This window comes from Etheostoma spectabile, unplaced genomic scaffold (assembly GCF_008692095.1).
Source record: "Etheostoma spectabile isolate EspeVRDwgs_2016 unplaced genomic scaffold, UIUC_Espe_1.0 scaffold00002827, whole genome shotgun sequence".
Classification (NCBI taxonomy): Eukaryota; Metazoa; Chordata; class Actinopteri; order Perciformes; family Percidae; genus Etheostoma; species Etheostoma spectabile.
The window spans coordinates 25,362-40,536 of NW_022602955.1; the positions used below are offsets into that span (position 1 = coordinate 25,362).

Consider the following 15,175-nt stretch of genomic DNA (forward strand, 5'->3'; position numbering starts at 1 on the left):
CAATCCCAACTAAGACTAACTACAACTACAACTAACAACAATTATTGGCCAACTTAAGTCATTTAGTAAGCTAAGCGTTCAGAGGATGTGGGAAAACGCAAGTCAAGGAAAGGTTTTAAAGGACTTGCCACAGACAGTGAATACAGCAGTAGATATGTCTACTGTGTACAAACACATGGTAACTTTACATGTGTTGACAATAAAGATGCTCACAAAACACTTTATTGCAATTGAGTTTCTTGCGCACATTCATGTCCTCTTACATACAAAGAACTGCTAAGTTCTTTATTCCCAATATCATGTCTCAGACATTAGTTCCAGATGAAAACACTAGTTGTCAGAAGTGGGATTTGAACCCACGCCTCCAGTCGAGACTGCGACCTGAACGCAGCGCCTTGGACCGCTCGGCCATCCTGACTGATCCAAAAGATGCTCAGTAGGACCTGTTTCAAAAATTATAATATAATAAATTAAACATGTCGTGATATAGTAGTTTCTCAGTCATCCATGTCATAGTTAACAAGGGAAGGTTTCTTAACTGTCAGTCCATATATATGGGCGTTCATGGAGACATGGAAGAAAGTCACCAGGGTGGCAATCTGTTATGGATCCGTCAAAGATGCTTATAAGTCCTTCAGCAGAGCTCCACTCGGCATGTCAGACCACAACTCTGTTCATTTGGTTCCGTCTTACAAACCGGCACTGAAAAGCCAAAATGAAAGTTAATTCCGGTTTGGTCAGAGGAATCAATCCAGTGTTTACAGGAATGCTACTGCTGCACTAACTGGGATCTATTCAAAAACAAATATAAGGACATTGATGAGCTCAAAGAGACTGTTTCTGCATACATCACCTTCTGTGAGGACTTAGTCATCCCTCGTAAATCCATCTCCATATATCCAAATAATATACCATGGGTCTCCAAATCTGTCAAAAGCATAATTAATCAACAAAATATTAGCTTCAACCAAGGTAACATGTCTCAATACAGAGTACTTCAAAAACAAGCTAAAAAGGAACTTAAGCTTGCAAAACTTAATTATAAGGACAAAGTTGAGAACATGCAGAGCACAGGCAACTTACGTCCTACATGGGAGGGTGTGAAAGCAATGATGGGGATGCAACCTAAGAAGTGTCTGATCTCCCTCAATGGCATGACACACCTTGTCCTCTCAAATGAGCTGAACACTTTTTATAATAGTTTTAATATTTATGATTTTAGTGAGGAGCTGTCAGTTTATAATAACGTTGCCCCAACGCTTAAAAACAAGAACAGGCTGCAATATGTAGTTAAGGTGTGTGGCAAGATTTGTCACAACCCTCTGACTGACTTAAACTCTGTATGTGAGACAAGGTCCCTCAAGAAGGCCCAATCAGTCCTGGCCGACCCTAGTCCCCCCCTGAACAGCTGCTTCATCTTGTTGCCGTCTGGTTAAGGACAAACAGACACAAAATCTCTTTTGTCCCTGCTGCTATAGGCTTTTTTATTAAGTCAATGTGAGGTATGGACTTCTGTGTAGTACGTATTTATTTTGTTTCTAGATGTATTACTGTTGTCTTGTATAATCTGTGTGTTATTTATGTTACATGCTGCTGCACAACAAATTGCCCCCCGGGGATAATAAAGACTCCTTGAACCTTGAAGGGCAACAGGACTTGGTAAAAAGGTCTTCCGCAGAAGTTTTGTCTCTTATCCAAGAGACTACTTTACTTTTTTTTTTACACAGAAAGGGTTGGACACAGTGCCCACTCCCCCACCCATATCTGACAATTGAAAGCTGTGGGGAAAGGGGGGTTCCAAAGCTAATAGACCATTCAACAAGCAGTTCTGATGCACTACACTGGCCCATTCAGGATGAGCACTGTATACTCTGACTGCAGCAACACAAGTTCAAATTTCAGTGATACCTAATTTTTATGGTGATTACGAGACTGAATGCAAAGTGTGTATCCCCCATGTAACTCAAAGCCTATCACTTCCAGTCAATACTGTCAAATGTGGAGCTCCTTCCAGTTACATTAACGACCAGGTGACTCCTTAACATTCCCACACCCACATACTGTTTACAGTCTAAATGGCCAAGGACATTAAACCTGTAAGCTTACTTTAAACTAGATGTGGAAAGTTGAAAGATTGATCTTTTTCACCTGTGCTGTGGCTTAAAAACAGGTTCCACTGAGATTTGAACTTAGATCGCTGGATTCAGAGTCCAGAGTGCTAACCATTACACCATGGAACCTTTAAAAGTTAAAAGCTTTAAAAGTTTCCTCATTGTACATATCTTCTTATTTTTACTTTTTATACTGTTTACTTGAATGTTATGTTTGTCTGTGGACCAAATTGGTTAAAATGTCTTGTTGTCACCGTGGGATAGAGGGAAACGCAATTTCGATTTCTTTGTATGTTTTGACATGTGAAGAAATTGACAATAAAGCTGACTTTGACTTTGACTTTGACTTTGAAAAGTGTTGCTTAATACGATCGATTGAATGTCCCACAGGAAGGACAACGTCACGGGTTCCCGGGACACGAAAGGACAATGTCAAGGGTCCCCGGGAAACCAAAGGATAATGCCACGGGTCCCCGGTGACCCAAAAGGACAATGCCACGGGTCCCTGGGACCCAAAGGACAATGTCAAGGGTCCACGGGTCCCTGGGACCCAAAGGACAATGTCAAGGGTCCCCGGGAAACCAAAGGATAATGCCACGGGTCCCTGGGACCCAAAAGGGCAACGTCATGGGTCATGGGTGTATCTGAAGAGCAGGTGGCACCTTGTACGGTAGCCCCGGCCATAGTGTATGAATGTGTGTGAATGGTGAATGTTTCCTGTAGATGTAAAAGCGCTTTGACCAGTTGTTAAGACTGGAAAAGCGCTATATAAATACAGCACATTTAAAAGTTAGCTTGTTTATGTTCTTCTCCTGTCAGCTAGGTTAAACTTCTTACCTAGGTTACACCTGGCTGTTGATTCAATACAATGTTGGTTGTTTGATGTCCTTGCTCATAAAGATAATGAAATTAATAGTGGGTTTATTGTTATTATTTACTAGAATATATGATTCCTATGCATTGTGTATGGTAGCCTTTACAATGTTATTTATTTCTTTTATTACCACACACACAGCCTTAGCAGAGCTACCCCCCCCATGTTTATCCTGATGCTTGATTGTAATAAATCATCAACAGAGAGAAGTTGTCTCCGTCCGTGTTTTAACAGACACACCTGGGCCCAAGTTGGAAACCAGAATCAGCTTTAAATCCAGTCCTAATCTAATCATTTAAAATGTAGCAAATGGCATATAAAGAGCCTTTTATCCATGTCCACTGTAGTTTCTCAGCAGCTCTCTAGTAACATGTGTCTGGTCCAGGTAGCTTTGTCATTCATAAGGATACTTTTACTTTTATACCTTAAGCAAATTGCTTAGCCTGTACTTTGTTACTTTTACTTGAGTAAAGAAGTTAAATCAGTACTTCTACTTTTACCAGAGTACTTGTTAACACAATTATTTGTACTTCTACTTGAGTACGGGCAGTGAGTACTTTTGCCATCTCTGACGGTCGTTGGTATGCAGGTCACTTGATGTAATACAAGCAAATACATAAGGCCCCACCCAACAGTTTTGTGATACGTGGCGTGCAACTGTATGTCAATGATCAAGCTTGTTGCTGTGACCAAGAAACCACCAGCAAAATGACTGATACATCATCAGTTCTGAAGTTTTCTTGGAGGCCGAATATTTGAATTCAAAGTCAGAATCCAATTGACATGGAAGAACAATACAATGCAGGTCCAGCTTCTACATTTCCGCATGAGTCAGCTTCCCCAATTTCTGAGTAACAGGAAATTAGCCTGATAAGCATACATGTGCAGCTCAACCTCAAAAAGTCATACAGCAAATGCTTGTGGCTTAAAGATCGAGCTCCCGTTCATAATATATCATATGGATGTAGTCTCTGTGGGGCAATAGGTCAGCGCAGTTGACTGTTAACTGAAAGGATGGTGGTTCGAGTCCACCCAGGGACGTTTTTTTTTGTGAATAACCTGGAGGGAGCAAGCTCTGGGATTTATCCTTCTGCAGAAGACCATAGAGCAGCGCAAAAATAACCCTAGTTATAATTGGCTGACTTTGTAATTTTCTTAATGTGGCTGTTGTCAGAGTCCAAGACTATACCAAGATTTGTGATGAAGAAGGTCGTTACTATTTTCAAAGCAGTGCAATTACAATTTCATTTTAAGTCTACTGTGTGTCCTTAAAATGGTGCTGTCTGCTGTGTCTAGAACTACAACATAACATTGTTGAACTGTAAGTAACATTTTAGGACCATGACTCTTGAAATTCTGCAACTACAACTTATTGTTCTGCAACTGCAACTTAACATTCCAGAACTGCAGCTTAACATTCTTGAACTTAAACCTAACATTCTAGAACTGCTAAGTAACATTTCAGAACCTTTAAGTAAAAGTTTTGGACCGCAACTCGAATATTAAGAAGTGCCTGGCTAGCTCAGTCGGTAGAGCATGAGACTCTTAATCTCAGGGTCGTGGGTTCGAGCCCCACGTTGGGCGGTGGTATTTTAGAGAGTGGGAATGCCTGAGTTCTGCAACGTATAATGTGGCTGTATTGGGGCAGATTGTCTATCAATCGCAAGATTAGCAGTTCCATCCCAGTGTAAAAATCCCTGTCATTTACCAGACTAAAATGTGCCTGCATTCTACAATCATGGCCTGTGCTGACCTCCTGTTCCTCAGATCAAACTAAAGTCTGATGACAATGCATGTTCAAATTCAAAAACTTCAACCTATTGTTCTAGAACTGCATCTTTAACATTCTAGAACTATAATGTAACATTTTAGAACTGCAATTAACATTTTCGGACCGCAACTCTTAAAATTCTACAACTTCAACCTATTGTTCCAGAACTGAAACTTAACATTCCAAAACTGCAGGTTAACATTCTTAAACTTTGACCTAACATTCTAGATTGACAGCTTAACATTCTAGAAATTAAACCTAACATTCTAGAACTACAAATAACATTGTAGAACTGTAAGTAACATTTTAGGACCATAACTCTTAAAATTCTAAAACTACAACCTATTGTTCTACAACTGCAACTTAACATTCCAGAACTGCAGCTTAACATTCTTGAACTTAAACCTAACATTCTAGAACTGCAGTGTAACCTTTTAGGACTATGAGCAACCTTTTGGGAACGCAACTTATAAAAATTCTAAAAACTTCAACCTATTGTTCTTGAATTGCAGCTCAAATTTCTAGACCGAAAGCTTAACTTTCTAGAACTGCATCTTAACATTCTAGAACTTCAACATAACATTCTAGAACTGCAGCTTAACATTCTACAAATTAAAGCTAACATTGTAGAATGGCAGCTTAACATTCTAGAACTTGGGCAGAACATTCCACACGTTGGGCGGTGGTGTTTTAGAGAGTGGGAATGCCTGAGTTCTGCACTGTATAATGTATTGGGGCAGATCACCTGTCAATCACAAGATAAGCAGTTCCATCCCAGTGGAAAAATCCCTGTAATTTACCAGACTAAAATGTGCCTGCATTCTACGATCATGGCCTGTGCTGACCTCCTGTTCCTCAGATCAAACTAAAGTCTGGTGACAATGCATGTTCAAATTCTAAAACTTCAACCTATTGTTCTAGAACTGCAACTTTACATTCTAGAACTTCCTCCTAACATTCTAAAACTGCAGCTTAACATTCTAGAATTTAAAGCTAACATTGTAGAATGCCAGCTTAACTTTCTTGAACTTCAACCTAACATTCTACAACTGCCAAGTAACATTCTAGAACTGCAACATTTCAGAACTTTTCAGTAAAATTTTTGGACCACATTTCAAGACTGTAGAAGTGCCTGGCTAGCTCAGTCAGTAGAGCATGAGACTCTTAATCTCAGGGTCGTGGGTTCGAGCCCCACGTTGGGCGGTGGTGTTTTAGAGAATGGGAATCCCTCAATTCTGCACAGTATCAGATGGCTGTATTGGGGTGGATCGGCTGTCAATCGCAAGATTAGCAGCTCCATCCCAGTGTAAAAATCCCTGTAATTTACCAGACTAAAATGTGCCTGCATTCTACAATCATGGCCTGTGCTGACCTCCTGTTCCTCAGATCAAACTAAAGTCTGGTGACAATGCATGTTCAAATTCTAAAACTTCAACCTATTGTTCTAGAACTGCAGCTTAAAGCCCATGTTGCAGGTTTAATTTTCCAACGAATTTGCACTTATTGATTGTTGGTAATAAACATTCAAACAGTTATCCACTGTATATGATATTGAAAAGTATCACAAAACATAAAATAACACGAAAAAGTAGGTCATATTTTAGTGGTTTGCTTTTCTCCCACAATGCATTGCATGACGTCACGCAAGGGAGACGATAGGCCAGCCAGCTTAGAGAAACCATTGAGAGTTAGGAGAGATAGAAGACAACAGTGAAAGAAAAAGTGTTCAGCAACAGATTATAGATAATACATACATATATATATATATATATATATATATATATATATATATATATATATATATATATATATATATATATATATATATAATATATATATATATATATATATATATAGAGCTCAGTGGTCAACACCACTGACTTCGGTACAGGGGATCGTCTGTTCGAATCCCGGTCAGGGCGGGACTATTCAGGTGGATAGCTCAGTGGGTAACACACCACTGTCTTCGGTACAGGTGATCGTCGGTTCGAATCCCGGTCAGGGCGGGACTATTCAGGTGGATAGCTCAGTGGGTAACACACCACTGTCTTCGGTACAGGTGATCGTTGGATCGAATCCCTGTCAGGGCGGGTGTATCCAGGTGGATCCTTAGGCAAGGTCCTTAATGCTACTGGCCTACCTCAACCATGAGTGAAACCACAAACACAAGAGCCATACCGGCTCGGACGTCGCCCGGGTTAACAAGGTCCGCGTCAGTTGCTAGGGAACCAGGGCAACCTGATGAGAAATGGGCTACTGGAACAAGACATACATGGACTAGAGCAGAAAACATGGATCTGATGCGATGCTACTATACAAGCAACCCCAGTGAGAGGGGTTATATGCAGAGACTATGGGATGGATGGATGCTTGGAAACCCAACATCAACACTGACAAAGAAACAGCTGCTGGCTCAGTGTTCTAACATCCGCAAGCGGCAGCTCCTATCACAACTAGAGATTGATGAGGTACAACAAATATGCTACGGCAAGGGGGAGCCAGGACGACAGGTCATCATCATCCCCACACTCAGAGATTGGGTCCCAAGCCCCAATAAGCCCATACGCAGAACCACTCAACATAAGGGCAACTGACCTACGATTGAAGATCATAGCCAAGCTGGACCCCCCAGTACAACGACCAAGACTGCTAAGTGACAAAGTACCCTCTGAAAGTCTGCTAGAAGATGTGAACGCAGCACTACATACTATCCCTACTAAAGCCATAAGCGAGACCAATGAGCTGATGTACGCCACAGCAACACTGATCCTAGAGATGCTTGGCTATAAACCACAAAGAGCATTACCCCCCATGGAGGAGAAGGTTAGAAGCCAAGATCAAGGCAACACGAAGAGAGGTTAGTCAGCTCTCAGAACTACAGAAAGGTGCAAGGAAGGGGTTACCTAAGAAATACAACAAGCTGTCGATACCTGAGGCACTAGAGACTGCCAAACAAAGACTCACCGCTCTGGCCACCCGCCTCAAGAGATACAAGGGAGAAGCAGAAGCCAGGAGAATAAACCGTATGTTCTCCACCGAACCATCCAAAGTGTACTCTCAGTGGCAGGGTAATGACATAGGAGCAGATCCACCCAGGGCTGAGACTGAACAGTACTGGAAGAACATATGGGAGAAAGAGGCATCCCACAACACAGATGCTCAGTGGCTAGTGGATCTAAGAACCGATCACAGTAACCTCCCAGAACAAGAACCAGTAACCATTACAATGGCAGACATCCAAGAAAGAGTGGTAGGTATGAAGAGCTGGACAGCACCAGGCCCTGACATGATCCACACCTACTGGCTGAAGAAACTAACTGCACTCCATGAACGCCTGGCAGTACAAATGAACCAACTGCTGATGGATGGGACCCACCCAGAATGGTTAACCCAAGGACGGACAATCCTGATCATGAAGGATCCCCAGAAGGGAACAATCCCATCCAACTACCGGCCAATAACCTGCCTCTGCACAACATGGAAGCTCCTGTCAGGCATCATAGCGGCTCAATAGCGGCATGTATTGAGCACATGGCTCAATACATGCACAGGGCCCAGAAGGGAATAGGCAGTAACACCAGAGGAGCCAAGCACCAGCTACTGGTGGATAGAGCAGTCACTCGGGACTGCAAGACCAGGCAGACCAATCTGTGCGCCGCCTGGATTGACTACAAGAAAGCCTACGACTCAATGCCACATACATGGATACTGGAATGCTTGGAGATGTACAAGGTCAACAGGACACTAAGAGCCTTCATCAAGAACTCAATGAGGCTGTGGAAAACAAGTCTGGAAGCCAACTCAAAGCCAATTGCACAAGTCAACATCAAGTGCGGCATATACCAAGGCGATGCACTATCCCCGCTGCTGTTCTGCATAGGCCTGAACCCCCTCAGCCAGATCATCACAAAGACTGGCTACGGATACCGATTCCGAAGCGGAACAATCATTAGTCACCTCCTCTACATGGATGACATCAAGCTGTACGCCAGAAATGAGCGAGACATCGACTCACTGATCCACACTACCAGGATCTACAGCAACGACATTGGAATGTCGTTTGGACTGGACAAGTGTGGTCGCATGGTATCAAAAAGAGGGAAGATGATCAGAACTGAGGGGATTGAACTACCAGAAGGCCACATTGCAGATGTTCAGGATAGTTACAAATACCTTGGGGTACCACAGGCTAACGGAAACCATGAAGAGGCAGCAAGGAAGACCGCAACTGCCAAATACCTACAAAGAGTGAGGCAGGTCCTGAAAAGTCAGCTGAACGGGAGAAACAAGATCCGAGCCATCAACACTTACGCCCTGCCAGTCATCAGATACCCCGCTGGTGTAATAAACTGGCCAAAGGAGGAGATAGAGGCTACTGACATCAAGACCAGAAAGCTCCTCACAATGCATGGAGGGTTTCACCCCAAATCCAGCACCCTGAGACTGTACACCAAGCGTAGCGAGGGGGGCCGAGGGCTAGTGAGTATCAAGACCACTGTCCAGGATGAGACGACGAAGATCCAGGAGTACATCAGGAAGATGGCCCCCAAAGATGAAGGGCTTAGTGAATACCTCAGGCAGCAGAAACCCGAAGGTGAGGACAAGGTAGAGGAAGAACCATCATGGAGGGACAAGCCGCTGCACGGCGTGTACCACAGACAAATAGAAGAAGTGGCTGATATCAAGAAATCCTACCAGTGGCTGGAAAAGGCTGGACTGAAGGACAGCACGGAGGCACTAATCATGGCAGCACAAGAACAGGCACTCAGTACAAGATCAATAGAGGCCGGGGTCTACCACACCAGGCAGGACCCCAGGTGCAGACTGTGCAAGGAAGCCCCTGAGACAGTACAGCACATAACAGCAGGGTGTAAGATGCAGGCAGGAAGAGCGTACATGGAACGCCATAACCAGGTAGCTGTCATAGTGTACAGGAACATCTGCCACGAGTATGGGCTGGAAGTCCCAAGGTCAAAATGGAAGACACCTCCTAAGGTAGTCGAGAATGACCGAGCTAAGATCCTGTGGGACTTCAAGATCCAGACTGACAAACTGGTGATGGCTAACCAACCAGACATCGTGTTGATCGACAAACAGCAGAAGAAGGCAGTAGTGATAGATGTGGCGATCCCAAGCGACAGCAACATCAAGAAGAAGGAACACGAGAAGCTTGAGAAATACCAAGGGCTGAAAGAGGAGCTAGAAAAGATGTGGAAAGTAAGATCAACAGTGGTGCCAGTGGTAATCGGAGCACTGGGGGCTGTGACCCCCAAACTGGGAGAGTGGCTCCAGCAGATTCCAGGTGGAACATCAGAGGTCTCTGTCCAGAAGAGTGCAGTCCTAGGAACAGCTAAGATACTGCGCAGAACCCTCACCCCACAAGGGGTGAGAAGGGGATTTTTTTTTTTTTTTATATATATATAGCTAGACATATAGACAGTATTGATAGATCTATTTAGAGAGAGAGAGAGAGAGATAGACAGCTATAGCTAGCATACCAGTATAGCTAGCATACCAGTATAGCTAGCGAGCTAGCTGGCTGTAGGTTAGCTAGGTCGGTACAATTTGTCCGTGTTAGGCGGGCAGATTTTTCAAAGACGGACGTAACCAAGAACTCAAAGATCTGAAAGTGAAACACGGATTAGACGGGGGATGTTGTTTGGCTTTTCACAAGTTTAGAGCTAGCTAACGCTACGCCGCCGGATGTTAGCACAACAGCGTTAGCCTAGCCTGCTAGGTAAATATTACGACTGCCTTTGGTGTTGCCTATGTATGCGTCCGTGTTGTCAACATCATACATGTGGCATTAGTGCACCTTTTGTACCATAATTGTATTGAATGGAATAGTAAGCATCGCTCCTACGAGATGGGTGTTTTTTTTTTACGTTACAAACAAAGCTAACTGGCTATAGTTAGCCTGTACGGATGCTAGCGGATAAAGCTAACGCCGCGTAGCTAGCCAGCAACTACGGCAGTACAGTTTCGGTAAGCTAACCACGACGGCGTTGTCGCCCACAATCAACCTGCAGTGGTGTTTGAAACGGACACACGCAAATCGTTTCTTTCCCCGGAGATCCTGGACATTATTTACATTTATGACGTAAAGATAAATGAAGAGTAGCCTGAGTGTGCTAGGCATGAGCTATCCAACCGTATGCTACTCCCCTACACCACCCGCTCTCCACCGCAGCTTTGCCGCCACACACACACACACACACACACACACACACACGCACGCACCGGCCAAACAGCGACACGTTTTCACCGGAGGAAGAGGTAAACACTTAGAAATAACACTCGGGGATGCCTTCTATTCCAATATCTAGATAAATGTACCAGTACTTATCCGAACTAACGACATGATCCCTGTCACTAGATCGAAAGAAAACGTTGACGTTCACTCGCTGCTATTCACTGACAGTAAAAAGTAAAGTCATCGTCTGCACTGCTGCGTTGCTAAATAAAGGAGATAAATGAAGGAGACTTCCCCACAATCTTGACAATTCCTCATTTGCCCTCTCACGTCTGTCAGGTTGGTAATTATTCGGCTGCTGGCCTTTCCTCCTCTTCCTCATCCCAGTCAGTCTCCATGGTTCTAGTGCCAGGCTGAGAATTTGCTCCCTCGAGTGACGTCATCGCCGAATTGACTCCATAAACCTGCGAATACTAAAAATGACCAAAACTAACTTTTAAAACTATTTGGAGACATTTTTAAAAATGATATACATATCTTGAGTGCTTTTGTACCCAATAATCAACAGTGGTGTTTAACTTGCAACATGGGCTTTAACATTCTAGAACTACAATGTAACATTTTAGAACTGTAATTAACAGTTAGGACCCCAACTCTTAAAATTATACAATTTCAACCTATTGTTCCAGAACTACTCACAAACAAAACAACAAACTTACTCTCATTCAGAAGCCATAGAAGAGCGGTGCAAATATTTCATCACAGTGATGGCTTGTGGTAAGAAATTGGTCCTGACTCTGTTGGTTTTGGCGTAAAGTGCTCTGTAGCGCCTACAAGAGGAGAGAAGCTGGAACAGGTTGTGTCCGGGGTGAGATGGGTGTCCGGAGTGAGATGGGTGAGAGGTCATCCGTCATCACCTGCACACTTGATGAGTGTCATCGGTGGAAGTCTAAACCAGTGATTCCCAAAATGGCTGACCTAACAGCGTGCAGCCCACCTGCACCTATTAAAGCCAGCATTCCAGGATTTCCTGTTTACAAGACAGGCGCTTTAACCACTAAGCTAAAGCGCCTTCTACAGAGCAGCCTGTCTTGCAATAATACAATGAGCTAATGAACAGGGTTGCTTCCATCCATCCACCTTCGTCCAGCAGCTCCAGCAGGGGACCCCTACGAACTCCGGCAAATGAAAACAGCTGGACGTGTCCTTGAGCGACGCCTCAGGACTCACTGTTCATAGGCTGGCCTACCGAGAACAACAGAATTCCTATGCAAGGACCTTGAGAGATGAGAGACCCTTTCCCCACAGCCCTGGTAAAATCCAACCTCCATGCCATAAGTCCCCTCATCACAAAGGTCATTAAACACTCCCTCCAGGCAGGCCATGTTTCATAGAAAGCCATGAGAAGCTTAAAATACAGTCTTAATTTAGTCCTCCTCAACAGTTAACATAGTGTTTGCTGTGTGGTGTGTCTGTTTTTTTTTTATATTTCTCTCATGTTAACAGTATTGACAAATAAGGTAGGCATTCTAACCTCAGCTGACACGCTCACGCCACGCAGGCAGTGTGCAGGAGCCCTAAGCTTCCAAGGTAAGACTGAAATTCATGATAATAAAAACTTTATAATCTTCACACTAAAGTTGCAAAAACACCTCCAACAAAAGGCTTTAATTTGCTTTACATGGACACATGTAATGTTATGGTAGAAAACAACACAACATGTCACTTAAGTGCTCTAGAAACATCAAGCATTAACTTGGTTGCACACGTTTAGTATTGGCAAACATATAGAAACAATTCATTAAGTGAGAACCAGGCACTGCTGGGATTTGGACCCAGGATCTCCTGTTTACAAGACAGGCGCTTTAACCACTAAGCTACAGCGCCTCCTGCAGCGAAGTCTGTCTTGCAAGCATACAATGAGCTAGTGAACAGGGTTCCCTCCATCCATCCATCTTTGTCCAGCAGCTCCAGCAGGGGACCCCAAATTGCCCTTTGCCTAGCCACATAAACCAGCTCCGACTGGGGGATCCTGAGGCGTTCCCAGGCCAGGTTGGAGATGTACTCTCTCCACCTAGTCCTGGGTCTTCCCCGAAGCCTCCTCCCAGCTGGACGTCCCTCGACCGATTTATTTATTAATTTAATTAGTTATCAGGCAAATAGAACACCTTGTGGGCATGTTATTGGTGTTTCTGTGTAAATGTAACATGCCATTTTCATTTACTACCAGGGTACTTTCACAGGGATTGGGTTGACATGATGATGACACGCCAGAAGAGGTAATCTCTCCAGCAACAAGGAGCTGCTGGGATTTGAACACAGGATCTCCTGTTTACTAGACAGGCACTTTAACCAACTAAGCCACAGCACCTCCACAAGTAGCTACCCTGTTAAGTCTTAATTTGTCTTTTACCTTGTATAAGCTAAACATACAGCATACTGACAGGTAGTATTGGGAGTAACGGCTTAGCTCGCCTAGGCTTGGCGGATCAATCCTATCCAGTCAGTCTGCAGAAGAGGTATTAGTAGCTGGCAGGTCTCTCCCTTCAGCAGTTTGAGAACGCCAGCCCACTCCTTCTCATTGGTGCTGATCATCCACATCTCACCCCCATAGAGCCAGTGAAGCTCGGTCCACCAGGTGGACCACTCACCATTCAAACCAGACTGGGGGGGGGATGTTTCAGGGCCCAGCACGTATCGTGGAGCGACAGCTACGGCCGCAACAGTGCCTTCTGACGTCCACTGTTCCTTCCAACATGGAGCTCTTCCAGATTGTTGAGAATCTCTACCAGCTGGATGTGCTGCCATACAAAAATGAGAAAGTGGTAACCAGGTCAAGACCAGGAGGCAGTAAGTCTGCTTGAAGAGAAGACTACGCGTGTGGAGGTGGGCAGAATATTCCGCTATGCTGTAACAGTTTCCCTAACTCACCCGGCAAGGGAAAAGTACAACGCATAAAAATTAAGGTAATGGGTGGATCTCTGATATCTATCGGCTATGATCTAGTCTTGCCTACTTTATTTACACAACCCCAGAATACCCTCAACATACATTACTTTATTTGCGTTACTTTTGTAACACGTTACTCCCAATACTACCAGTCAGTATACTGTATGTTTAGCTTATTCAAGGTAAAAGAGAAATTGAGAATTAACATTGCGCATGTTAATGAAGGTGCTGTGGCTTAGTTGGTTAAAGTGCCTGTCGAGTAAATAGGAGATCCTTGGTTCAAATCCCAGCAGCACCTTGTTGTTGCAGCACCTGCGTACTATTTCTGTGAGAGATACTAATAAATGTTGGATTATTCAGTCAGGATGGCTGAGCGGTCCAAGGTGCTGCGTTCAGATCGGGATGAAGGACCTGCGGTACCTCTCCTTCTTATACCAGTCTGCTGCTGAAAGAGCTGCTCAGGGACCCCACAGTGTCATGTAGGGGGTGCGAGGTGTTGTCCATGATGGATGTCAGCTTGGCTAACATCCTCCTCTCCCCTACTTTCTCTATGGGGTCCAGACAGGCCCGGCCCTAAACAATTTGGTGCCCTAGGCAAGATTTTAGGTGGCGCCCAGATGCTGTATCAGTTAACTGTACAGCATCACTGTACAGTTAACTGATGTTAAAACTAACAGATAGCGCTCGCTATTTATTGATTAGCCAACTATGTCATGCTAACGGCTGATGCTATTATCGATCATTGTTCTGCAACAGCAAAATAATATCATTATCATCATCAACTTTACTGTAACATTACCTCTGTCTTTGTCACGTTTTTCCTCCTCTACTTTTCTTTTTTTCCTCCCCTGGGCACCAGACAGTTTAGGACGCTTTGACATTATGAGATTTAGATGCAGGTAAAAGAAGTCGGGCTTGTTTTTTTAATTAAAGGGACGTTATATAGGTACAGCACAGGCCGGGCGCCCCCTGGTGGTTTGCGCCCTTAGCATTTGCCTATACTGCCTAAGCCACAGGCCGGCCCTGGGTCCAGAGGACAGTCCAGGACAGAGCTCTCTCTCCTGATCAGTCTATTGAGTCTGCTCCTGTCCCGGTCCGAGCTGCCCCCCCTCCAGCAGACCACAGCATAAAGGATGGCAGAGGCCACCACAGAGTCATAGGAAGTCTTGAGGAGAGTCCTGCACACTCCGAAGGACCTGAGTCTCCTCAGCAGATGGAGGACTCTGGCCCTTCTTGTAGAGTGCATGGGGGTTATCAGAATAATGACAAGAACTATA

General features: G+C 44.2%; 3 non-coding genes across 3 annotated transcripts; 1 reads left to right on the forward strand and 2 right to left on the reverse strand.

Moving 5' to 3' along the window:
- Positions 1-335: 335 nt before the first annotated feature.
- Positions 336-418, reverse strand: trnal-cag (transfer RNA leucine (anticodon CAG)). The gene has a single exon. It is a non-coding gene; the product is annotated as a tRNA-Leu (tRNA).
- Positions 419-4,496: 4,078 nt separating this feature from the next.
- Positions 4,497-4,569, forward strand: trnak-cuu (transfer RNA lysine (anticodon CUU)). Its single transcript has one exon. It is a non-coding gene; the product is annotated as a tRNA-Lys (tRNA).
- Positions 4,570-12,763: 8,194 nt separating this feature from the next.
- trnat-ugu (transfer RNA threonine (anticodon UGU)) lies at positions 12,764-12,836 on the reverse strand. The gene has a single exon. It is a non-coding gene; the product is annotated as a tRNA-Thr (tRNA).
- Positions 12,837-15,175: the final 2,339 nt, after the last annotated feature.